Here is a 13,369-nt window from a genome sequence, read left to right as displayed (position 1 = left end):
AGTACCTTAGCTAGATGGCTCATTACAATATTGGTGTGATAATCTCATTGATGTAGACTATGGGTGCACCTTAGCCTGTTGGTACTTCATGCAACTCCCAGTGACATTCTCACCAGCACTACAGTGGGTGCCATTGAAAAACAAAATCATATTTACCCTCCCCCACAGCAGTTACATAAATTACACTGCTTCCTAGCAAAATTATAGGGAAAATCATCACACAGTAAAATAATGTGACACAGTAAATATTGATTTTTAATGGCACCCACTGTATGTTCATTATTCAAATTACAGTATTACCAATGGGTGCTATAACCTCTATTGTTTTCAAATGACCCAACCCAACCCCAGTGCTTAGTGCCCCATCTGTTGTCCTACTGAGGCCTGCTTCCACTTGGCTCCAGAGAATCACTTGCCACTCACTTCCTATCAGGGCACTTAAATGCCATAAATGCTGACTTGATTAAGATGGGTAAATACTTCCATCAGTGGCATTTATAACCAAGCCTAACTAAGACAGTTTCAAGTGTTTTCCATCTTTAAAATGCCAGAGCAGGCCAAGAGCTCAATATCTTTAGACATCACTTAACACACGAATCCCACCCAGTCTACCTCGGAGTAACCCTACATTCATCTCTTAAATAGATATCTTAATCACCCGAGGAAAACTGTTGCTAAGGCGAGTATGTGTAAAAACCTTCAAAGCAAATTGGCTAGCACTTCATGGGAGCAAATGCTCAAACTCTCCAATCATCCAGTTTAGCCCCGTTACTCTGTAGCAGAATACTGTGCTCCAGTCTGGTTCCATTTGGCTCATATCAAGTTGGCTGACACACAACTACACTCAATCATGTGCATCATTAATGGGATCAATTTGACCCACACCAATACTGTCAGGGCTGTCCCTAGGGGGGCACGGGGCCCAGGACAACCCACCTCTCCACCCCAGGCCCTGCCCCCACCTCCCACTCCACCCCTTTCCCTAAGCCCCAGCCCCACCTCTTCCCGCCCCTGCCCTGCCTCTTTACAGCTTCCACCCCCTTCCCTGAGCGACACCAGGAGCTGGCGGGGCAGGCTGATGTCACTGCTGCCGCTTCCTGCCGGTGAATGCAGGCCTGAACTCTGCTGCCAGTGCCAGGCCCTCCCGCTAATCCTCTGGGCCAGCCTGTCCCCCCGCACTCTAACCCACCCTCCGGGCCAGCCTAGCACCCCCCACATGACATGCACACAGAGCCGTCCCTAAGGTACCCTAGGGACGGCTCTGAGTACTGTGGCTCCCCATGTTAGCAAACAGCACTCCTCCACACATCTGTCATGAAGATGCTACAGCCAAAATGGTTGAGAAGATCAGGGCAAACTATACACAGACCTCTTTGCCCATGCAAGAATACGCTTGTAGTTGAGGCACCCATTGTGGGCTCACTCACCCTGCCCAGATTTTTCTGTAATGTTGATGTGGTATGAAGAATGGTCTGAAGCTGATATCAGACAGCAGTCTCTTATGACTAACCGGACCGTGTGTGTACCCAGCTTTGATGTGCCACGCTGCTCATGGGCCCTTCTGAACCAATGTCGAATAGGCCCAGGTCAATGTGCAGCCAGCCTTTACACCTGGGGCCATCAAGAGGATGCCACATATGGCTGTGGCCAAAGACAGGCAATGTCACACATCATTGATGATTGCTCTCTGACCAGATTTGATGGTGATCTGAGGACTCTGTACTTTGCTGATGAGGCTGCTGAAAATTGGCTTGGCAAGCTCTGCATCTGATAAGAAGAAAGGGAAACAAGACTACATTGTATTGTGGTGATCCCTGGCTGAAGGAACAGTCCTCCAGCTGGCCTAAATTAGACCAGCCCTTAGGTTGCTCTAAGTTACATGGTGAGGGGGCTGGTGGGGTCAAGGATCAGTGGAGTGGGAAGATGGCTTACAGCCATATCTTCACCATCCTGCAGTTCAGCCAGGTTTCGGGCCTTGATGTATAGATTCAGCATTCACCGGCTAATAACCATTGATGGACCTATCCTCAATGAATGTATCTAGTTCTTTTTTGAACCCTGTAATAGTCTTGGCCTTCAAACATCTTCTGGCAAAGAGCTCCACAGGTTGACTGTGTCTTGTGTGAAGAAATACTTCCTTTTGTTTGTTTTAAACCTTCTGCCTATTAATTTTATTTGGTGACTCCTAGTTCTTGTGTTACGAGAAGGAGTAAATAATACTGCCTTATTTATCTTCTCCATACCAGTCATGATTTTATAGGCCTCTGTCATATCCCCCCCTTAGTCATCTCTTTTCTAAGTTGAAAAGTCCCAGTCTTATTAATCTCTCCTCATGTGGAAGCTGTTCCATACTCCTAATCAGTTTTGTTGTCCTTTTCTGTACCTTTTCCAATTCCAATATATCTTTTTTGACATGGGGCGACCACATCTGCACTCAGTATTCAAGATGTGGGTGTACCATGGATTTATGTAGAGGCAATGTGATATTTTCTGTCTTATTACTACTCCTTTCCTAATGATTCCCAACATTCTGTTAGCTTTTTTGACTGCCTCTGTGCATTGAGTAGATGTTTTCAGAGCACTATCCACAATGACTCCAAGATCTCTTTCTTGAGTGGTAACAGCAAATTTAGACCCCATCATTTTATATGTATAGTTGGGATTATACTTTCCAATGTGCATTACTTTGCATAATCAAATATCTTTCTAAAAACAGATTATTTTTATCTACCACAGTCCCCTATCAATCTTGTTTTTTATGTCATAAAAATGATCATATTAGTTTGGCACAACTTGTGCTTCAAACACTAATGCCAACTATTTTGCAATAATTAACTCCTCTCCTGTTGCTCACAAATCAACTCCATTTTTGCTAGTATACCACCTAGGATTGAAATCAGCTAAACAAACAAGTAATTATCTGCATCTTTCAATATATTTTTTAAGAACTATAATTGGATACCTTTCCTCTAATGCATGGGTACCTCATCTGATGTTTAAGAAAATATATATATTATCACTCACGGTTCCATGATGGCTTCAGGCAATTCCTTCAAGTTCCTCTGATGCACTCCCTCCAGTTCTGGAAAAATATACACAGTATATTACATTTAATTAAGTTATTTTTCTATATCCTTATTATAGCCACAGCATTTATTAAGATAACTTTATGATGGTGATTGGAATACACTACATTTCACAATCATTCAGCATTTACAAGTCTCATCAGTTAACAGCCCCTCTGAGGGTAAAAGTCATTTTTGTAATTGTTTCAATGGGAGAAGGATCTGACTCCAAGAGAAATGGAGAGATCTGCTTAGCTAATCAGAGTTCTAAGAACAGTTATTGCAACACAGCACAAGTCACTCTACACAAAACTTAGAACAAGATAAGGAATAGATCTCTCCCTGGTCACATAGAAGAAATGAGTGGGAGGTCAGCTGGCTCTGGAGCATTGCACAACCATTTCTTTCCACTCCAAAATAATCCTCAGCCACAGGTTATTTTATCTCCTGAGCAGGGCTGGCTCCAGACCCCAGCGCGCCAAGCGCGCGCTTGGGGCGGCATTTTGCCGGGAGGGCAGCAGGCAGCTCCAGCGGACCTTCCGCAGTCATGCCTGCGGGAGGTCCACCAGAGCCGCGGGATGAGCAGACCCTCCGCAGGCATGACTGCGGAGGGTCCGCTGGTCCCACGGCTCCGGTGGACATCCTGCAGGCACGTCTGCAGGAGGTCCCCTGGAGCCGCGGGACTGGCGATCGCCAGCACGCCCCCCACGGCGTGCCGCCGTGCTTGGGGCGGCCAAGTTCCTAGAGCCGCCCCTGCTCCTGAGTGGACCCCCGCCCCACTCCACACCTGGTCTGTTTTAAAGAGGAGTTCTAGAGGCAGCAGCTGGAAGAAGCAGCTAAGTCAGCATTGCTCCACAGGCCTGCTGAGAACTGGACAACAGTGTGGAGGCACTGGGCCTCGGTGCAGAAATCCCTGGCCACTGATGTGACTCTGGGGATTGACAGGTCCTAGTGGACAAACTCCTGCTTCCCAAGTTTCATTTCCCAGACACACAATCCTAACTGAAGAATTCAGAGGACTATCAGTGATGGGAATCGTATGAAGTTTCCTGTCCCCTACATGAGTTATTTTCCAAACTGGGTACTATATGGGCCTTTAATAGGTTTGATGTTTTGCCAAAACTATAAATTCAGTGGTTCTGTAAGCATTATCCAGCTAAGAACCAATATATGGGAAATATTAACAGTACATTTTCTGAATGAGCAGCAGAAGATTGATATGCTCCTGCTTCATGCTGTACAGTCTTTTCTTAAATGATGTTTAATGCCCCACGGGAGGGACTTAATTGAACATTCGACAGAATGACTTTGCTGAGTGTCTCATTTTTGATGATGTATTCTAATCTAGTCCTTTTCTGCTAAACATCCTGGAGAAACTAAAATAGTTTTCTTCAACTGATTTTTTTTCATAACTGTCCAGACCTTATCTTTTAATCGATATATGGATAGACAATTGGAATAAATATATTGTCAAACACATGAGAAAAAAGAGCATGTTATGAAAATCACCAATGTCTATAATAGGGGCTATATTCGCCTCAGACTTATATCAGTGCAACTCCATTGACTTCAGTAGAATTGCACTGGTCTAACTGACAGAAGAATTAGACTTTCGTGTTCCATTTGGCTTATATGACAGATTCATGAATGAATGAGACACAGTTAAGCTATAATGTGACATGATTTTTCTTAGCACCTCATTTTTTGCCTGTTGAAATCCAAATGTCCCACATCATCTCCCTCCCTTAAAAAACCCACAGAAGGGCACTCTGAAGGAAGAAATTTCTGCAAGGATCCCATCAAGGAAATCTCTCACTGTGTCCTGGCAGGTATGTGTGGTCTGTCCCAGCACTGCAGAAAAGGCAATAGAACCCAACCCAAAACTTGGTAGAAGCAGCAAAGAATCCTGTGGCACCTTATAGACTAACAGACGTTTTGCAGCATGAGCTTTCGTGGGTGAATAGTGGGTATTCACCCACGAAAGCTCATGCTGCAAAACGTCTGTTAGTCTATAAGGTGCCACAGGATTCTTTGCTGCTTCTACAGAACCAGACTAACACGGCTACCCCTCTGATACTTGAAAACTTGGTAGATTCCCAGAGATTCATAGGAGGCAAATGCCATCTATACTGAAATCTCTAATAATAATCCACTCTAGGGACCTGCCAATAAGCCAGCTCCTTGGCAGAGGGGCACCAGTGGAGCTACACTATCATGGACTTCCCCATCCAGGGTACTGTTAGCTACACAGGAAAGTTAATACAGACTGGGGTTGTATTACCTTTCTGACTCAATTGTGCACAGCCAAATTGGAACAATGTAGTATCCCAGCCTTGCTACCTTCATGCCTCCCTCAGTCTCCTCCTCAAGGCAGACTACCAATTACCAGTGTGGGAAAAGTAGGTGTCAAATGTCAAAGTGACTGAGCATCTCTTCAATGAGGAGGGTAGGAGATGAGTACCCTTTATGCTGCATGGATATAAGGACCATAATCTGGGTTACTATGTGCCACCCGAGGTTTGGTTTAGATAGCCTACAGGCATCACTCCCTGTGAAGACTCACTGAAAAAAATTAATTTAATCTATGGCTAAGAGAAGAAGCTATGAGCAGGGCTTGGCTCTTCAGATGTTTTTGTATTTTGAAAAAATGGAATTAGCACTTTCAAAGGGTTTATTTCTATTTTAACTTTGTATTTTCCTTCCTTATGTAGTTTCCATTCAACAGCAACACTTTGCTGGATATTATTTATGGATAAACTTGCCCTTGATAAGAAGGAAGCTTCTATAGTAGAGATATATGTCTGTGTTGGTCCTTTTATTACTTTTCTAGTGTGCATTGCTTGCAAAAACCATGGCTGGTCAGCAGTTATTCTCCACTGTACTATCTTAAGGATTGTCATTTTTTTTTAAATGTACATGCACTCAAAAAGGTGGATAAGCACATTTAAAAAAAAACTAACCCAAATAAAACAAATAAATAACATGGAGCTCCAATGGGATTGCCAACTGTGCAGTTCACTGGGGGTGGTCTCAGACATACTTGTATAATAAAACTAACTGGGCATAGGATTAAGCCTTTCCTACAATTGGATCACAATGCTTGAGAGCTGCTGACCAGTAAAATTTTAGCTATATAACATTCTTTCAGCTTAATTTGTTTTTAACATGAAGATTTACAAGCCATATCTATACAAAACACCTCCACATCAGTCTGTCTGCCTCCTTAGCTGTATAGGCAGATCTAATACACGCAACACCCTTGTATCTAGGTGCTGAATCTTTTTATAAATTGTACTGAGTAGTCAGACAGGCTCTGTAGTCAAACTCTGACATTGCTTGTATAGAACCTGCTCTATACTTGTTTTTATTTTCCTCAGGGAGGTATACAACATACTACACAATTTCCTAGTATTTCAGGGGAGTCTGCATATCTTGTATAAATCTCCTGATTACTATGTACAATAATGATTTCTTGATTTTTGTTCTAAATTCTAAGGATTATTAAATAATAAACCTTTTAAAATGATTTACACTAGAGTACTGAAGTATTTAGTCTAAAGGAAAAGGTAAGAAGATATCACTCAGGAATATTTCTTAAAGAACAATACTTCTAAAAGCCATTTTTGTGTTAAAATAAAACCTATTAAAAGTTTAAAAACAGATGGTATTTCCCCACTTTTTTCCAACACTAAGACAACCAAATAAGTAATTCAGCTTTTATAACTGTTGGGTATTTGCCAGTTATCAATATTCATACATCCCCTTAACAGACTGCAGTACATCTAAAATTAATTAGGAGGAGAGGTTGCTACTGGCGCTGGAATCCAGGATCTTCAGTTATCAAAGCAAGAGCTCTGTCATTGATCTACAGGGAGTTCTCTATTAGCTTAGGCCAGCAGGCTCTCTATTATCCTTAAACCAGATTTTGTAAAAGTTCATTTCCTTTTGTACTATGTAATGACAAAATCCTAAGTGTCAAGAAGGGAGTCAGCTATACCTTTAAGTAGAGGAAGCAGCTAAAAATAAATCACTTAATACAATGTAAGAGCCCATTGAGTATATTCTATCTCACTTAAATGCAAGGCTGAAAATGAGGAAGTTTCAAATATCTTAGTGGAACTACTGCACGGAATTCATCTAGCTTGTTAACAAAACAAAATGAGTGGTTCTCAGCTGTGGTCCATAGACCATTGGGGACCCACAAAGCTCTACTGAGAGCTGGCTGGGCACATGGTGCTAAATTTCTTCCTTGTTTCTGCTTGCTAAATCTCATTACTGATACTGTGAGAGAATGGGGATACTCCACTGTTGTTCACATGTTGATCATTGGAACACTGGGTACCTGGGACCTCAGGAGCGAGACTGTGTTCAGAGACTGTAAGGTGCCCAGATGTTATGCCAAGCTGATGTGATTTCCGATACCATCAGCTGGTCGAGGGACATTGATATTGAATGTGTTACTAGACACCACCAATATGAGGATAATACGTCCAGACCAATTTCCCACTGTGGGGAATTGTTAGCTCATACCACTTTTCTCTCTTCATTTGCAATTCATGTTCATAACTTCTTTTTTGATAAACAGGAATGGATATGGCTGGAGTATTCATATGTGTATTCAACAATTTGTGTTCTATAATTTTAAATATTCCCTAATAAAAGTTTTAATCTATTTTTATTAGGGCTGTCAAGCAATTACAAAAAATAATCATGATTAATCACACTGTTAAACAATAAAATACCATTTATTTAAATATTTTTGGGTGTTCTACATTTTCAAATATATTGATTTCAATTATAACAGAATACAACGTGTACAGTGCTCACTTTATATTTATTTGATTACAAATATTTGCTCTGTAAAACAAAAAGAAATAGTATTTTTCAATTCACCTCATAAAAGTACTCTCTATCATGAAAGTTGAACTTACAAATATAGAATTATGTACAATAACTGCATTCAAAAATAAAACAATGTAAAACTTTAGAGCCTACAAGTCCACTCAGTTTCACTTATTGTTCAGCCAGTTGCTCAGACAAACAAGGTTGTTTACATTTGCAGGAGATAATGCTGCCTGCTTCTTGTGTACAATGTCATCTGAAAATGAGAACAGGCGTTCGCATGACACTGTTGTAGCCAGCGTTGCAAGATATTTACGTGCCAGATTCACTAAAGATTCATATTTTCCTTCATGCTCCAACCACCATTCCAGAGAACATGTGTCCATGCTGATGATGGGTCCTGCTTGATAACAATCCAAAGCAGTGCGGACTGATGCATGTTCATTTTCATCATCTGAGTCAGATGCCACCAGCAGAAGGCGGATTCTTTTTTTTTTTGGTATTCAGGTTCTGTAGTTTCTGCATCCGAGTGTTGCTCTTTCAAGACTTTTGAAAGCATGCTCCACACCTTGTCCTTCTCAGATTTTGGAAGGCACTTCAGATGCTTAAACCTTGGGTTGAGTGCTGTAGCTATCTTTAGAAATCTCAGATTGGTACCTTCTTTGTGTTTTGTCAAATCTGCAGTGAAAGTGTTGTTAAAATGAAAATGTGCTGAGTCATCATCCAAGATTGCTATAGCATGAAATACATGGTAGAATGCAGGGAAAACAGAGCAGGAGACATATAATTCTCCCCCAAGGAGGTCAGTCACAAATTTAATGCATTATTTTTTTAAATGAGTGTCATTAGCATGGAAGCATGTTCTCTGGAATGGTGGCCCAAGCATGAAGGGGCATATGAATGTTTAGCGTATCTGGCACATAAATACCTTGTAATGCCCGCTACAAAAGTGACATGAGAATCCCTGTTCTCACTTTCAGGTGACATTGTAAATAAGAAGCGGGCAGCATTATCTCCTTCAAATGTAAACAAACTTGTTTGTTTTAGCAATTGGTGGAACAAGAAGTAGAACTGAGTGGACTTGTAAGCGCTAAAGTTTTACATTATTTTGGTTTTGAGTACAGTTATGTAACAAAAAATCTACATTTGTAAGTTGCACTTTCATGATAAAGAGACTGTACTACAGTACTTGTATGAGGTGAATTGAAAAAAATACTATTTCTTTATCATTTTTACAGTGCAAATATTTGTAATAAAAATATAAAGTAAGCATTGTACACTTTGCATTCTAGTGTTGTAATTGAAATCAATATTTTTGAAATTGTAGAAAAGCATCCAAAAATATTTAAATTTCAATTGGTATTCTATTGTCTAACAATGTGATTATAACTGTGATTAATCACGATTAATTTAAGTTAATTGCATGAGTTAACTGTGATTAACAGACTGACGTAGTTCTTATAATTAAGGTGATATTTGATTTAATAGAAGGTCTCAACTATTTTTTTTTAAACGCACACACACAGAGACACACACAAGAACAGTAAAGGTTGCACACGTGGAATATTTCTAACAGGGAAGATACATATATTTTACAATAGTCATCAACTGTATCTGTCATAGCTATTCTCTGTATTTATATAAAAGGCACATAGGGCTAAACATTAAGTTTTTAACATCAATCAAATGTTTCTAATCTGTCTTTTATAAAAGACAAATATATATAATACAGCTAAAATTTGAATAAAGTATAGTAATGACTTATATAGAATCATGAACTCAGACATGTAGGGCTGGAAGGGACTACAAGAGATCAGCAAGTTCAGCCACCTGCACTAAGGCAGGACCAAGTAAACCTAGACCATACCTGACAGGTGTTTGTCCAATCTGTTCTAAGAACCTTCATTGATGGGGTTCCACAACCTCCCTTGGAAGCCTATTCCAGAATGTAGCTACCCTTATAATTAGAAATATTTTCTAATATCTAACCTACATTCTTTATGGAAGATTAAGCTCATTATTTCTTGTCCTACTTTCAGTGGGCATGGAGAACAATTAATCCTCCTCTTCCTAACATCTCTTAACATATTTGAAGACTCTTATCAGGTTCCCCCCTGGGTCTTCTTTTATCAAGACTAAACATGTCCAGTTTTTTAAACCCTTCCTTATAGGTCAGGTTTTCTAAATATTTTATCATTTTTATTACTCTGCTCTGGACGCTCTCCAATTTCTTCATGTATTTCCTAAAGTGTGGCACCCAGAATTGGACATAATACTCCAGCTAAGGCATTGCCAGCGCTGAATAGAATAGGACAATAACTTCTCATGTCGTATGTGCAACGCTCCTGTTAATATACTCCAGAGCATTGGCCTTTTTTGCAACTGCATCACATTGTCGACTCATTCAATGTGTGATTCACTCTAACCCCCAGATCGTTTTGAGCAGTACTACCACTTAACCAGTTATGCACCATTTTGTATTTGTGCATTTGATTTTTCCTTCCTAAAAGAAGTACTTTGCACTTTATTGAATTTCACCATGTTGATTTCAGGCTACTTCTCCAAATTTGTCGAGGTGCTCTTGAATTCTAATCCTGTCCTCTGCAGTGCTTGCAACCCTTCCACAAATTGTATAAGCAAACTCTCCACTCTAGTATCCAAGTTCTTAATGAAAATATTGACAAGTACTATACTCAGGACAGACCCCTGTGGGATCCTACTAAACATGTCCCCACCAATTTGACAGCAAACCACTGATAACTACAATTTGAAAGCAATCTTTAAACCAGTTGTTCACTCACCTTTTGATAATTTCATCTAGGCCACATTTCCATAATTTTGCTTACAAGAATGTTGTGTGGGACTGTGTCAAAAGCCTTACTAAAAATCAAGATACATCACATCTACTGCTATTCCTCCTCATCCACTAGGCCAGTCACCCTGTCAAAGAAGGAAGTTAAGCTGGGTTGGCATGATTTTTGACAAATCCATGCTGGCTATTCCTTATCACCCTATTATCCTCCAGGTGCTTACAAATCAATCATCTGTTTCTGTATCGCTCTATGTACCAAAGTTAGGTTGACTCATCTATAATCCCCTGGGTCCTTTTTTTAATCCCTTTTTAAAGATAGGTACTATGTTTACCTTTCTCCAGGCCTCTGGGGCCTCCCTATCTTCAAGAATTTATGGATGACAATTACTAATGGTTCCAAGATTACTTCAGCTAGTTTTTAAATACCCTAGGATGATTTTAATCAGGCCCTGCTGACTTGACTACATCTACGTTATGTTATTATTTAACTTGTTCTTTCCCTATTTTGGCGTGTGGTCCTTATCCCTTGTTGCTTACAATTAATTGTGGTCAATAACCGGTCACCATTAACCTGTTAGTGAAGACTGAAGCAAAATAGGGATTAAACATCCTTATACAATAGAAAAAGCTTGAAGGCAAAATGCGGAACGATTATATTTTGTTTTACTTACTAATATTTACTTTGCACTCCTATATTGCCTTCCAGTTATGGATCGTCAAGCACTTTACAAGTATCTGTAGATTTAGCTTCACAACAGCCCTGTAAAGTAGATAAATTTTATCTCCACTTTGCAGAAACTGAGGCTGAAACCGGATTATGTGGTTTGTCTTAAATCCCCCTAGGAATCTGCAGTAGAGCTGGAAATAGAATGCAGAAAGAGATTTTTAGGCCTCTGCCTAACTCATTAACTATGTTCCTGCAATATCTTTCTTCCCCCATTTCTTGATGGAACCTTTTCATTCTTTACATCCCTTATTTGATGAACTATTTTTTTTGTCCGTTGTTGCTTTCCTGGTTGAGGAAACCTTAGCTTTTCAACAAACAATCCAAGAAGCAAAGGAAATCAAACACTGAATTGCCAAATCAGAATTTATTAAGGAATCAAATTTTATCCAGTGTTTTTCTTACATGGTAACGTCTCATGAAACTTTTCTGCATGACACAGCTGGCATGTTTTGGAAATTGTTTAAATTTAATGACAATCACTGTAAATCATGAGCACAAGTAATAGCTATAGCTAGTGTAAGAAGTGACTGCAGATGTTTTTGATACAATGGAGTTGTACTTTCTGATGGATATTCTACTCTTGAAATTAAATAGAAGGGGTTAATCATTAATTTTGAAGTGATAAGCAGAGTGATAGAATGATTTCAAATAAATTTATTTTCTGATGAAAAATGGAAAATGAGGAAAAATATTAAAAGTTTCAAAGAGCTCACTGTTGTCATAATTTTGCATTAAGGTAATTTTGAAGACACATTGGAGTCTAAGATTAGTTGAAGACATTTTGCACCCACAAACTTTGAAGTTTCCCAAAAGTCTTTTGTGATGTTCTGAACTGATGGAACAATACATTGGCAAAAGAGGGTAGAGAAGAAAATTTGGTCAGATGTGGAGAGGATAGATCTTGGTAAAATTTGTGATCTTGGTAAAATTTGACCTAATATCTTCGAGGGCCAAGGATTCCATAGTCCATTTTCAATCCCCAGAACTACCTATTCTGATGACTTTTTAAAGTCATCTTATACACACACAGAAAGAGAAACTTTCCAATAGGGTTTATTTTCAGTCTTGTAGAGTGATGAACATGTTGTTCTTGCCTAACAAATAATAAAGGTTCTGAATAATGAAACTAAAAAGGTGTTGTAAGAGGTTCTCATGATGGGTTCCAAATTCTCCTACCTCAAGCCAGAAGACCTTTTTGTAATTGCTTTCATAAAGTCATGGTTCACAATTACAGGAAATGGAGCCAGCACATGGAGAATATCTTGATACATGATATAAAGGTGAATTGGCTTTGCTTAAAGAGTAGCTTTCAGCCTAAGAAAAATCATTTAAATATATCACAATTTAGCATAAATCCAATTAGCCTTACCTAGTTTTCAGGTTCCTTGTCATTTTATTACTTATCAGAGGTACATTTACTCAGCTGAACACCTTTTATTTTCTACTGCATTCCATCTTCTCCTGTTTCTATTCTGCACTGAAATCATAGAGTCAAATTCAGTGCCTTAAAGCAGATTTCAGTCTGGCCCATTTTGCTTTCTACCATAACAGAGTCTAACATCACTGAGTCAATGCTACAAATGCAGGATCATACAGAAGCAGAAGCTAAACTGTAAGGGAGAAAACTCTAATAGAAATACAAATATCTTAAATACACTCGCCATACATTTCTCTCTTGTGCCAAAGAACACAGAGGAAAATAAATTAATGCACAGCCTCTGATGCAAAAGGAGCTTTAATGGCTGGGCTCTCTCTTTTGGTCTGCAGGATTGGCAACTGTGATGGGGATGTGTATACTGAGTGTAAAGCACCAGAGGAAGAGTCTAGGAGCCTTACTCTTCTCCACAAAAGAACAACATTGTCTCAGCATTAAAAATAAAATAAAAATGAAATGAGAGACAAAAGCAGCTCCTGAAGCTCCCC

Source organism: Mauremys mutica, chromosome 3 (assembly GCF_020497125.1).
Source record: "Mauremys mutica isolate MM-2020 ecotype Southern chromosome 3, ASM2049712v1, whole genome shotgun sequence".
In the NCBI taxonomy this organism is placed as follows: Eukaryota; Metazoa; Chordata; order Testudines; family Geoemydidae; genus Mauremys; species Mauremys mutica.
Note: the sequence above shows the minus strand (reverse complement) of the source record.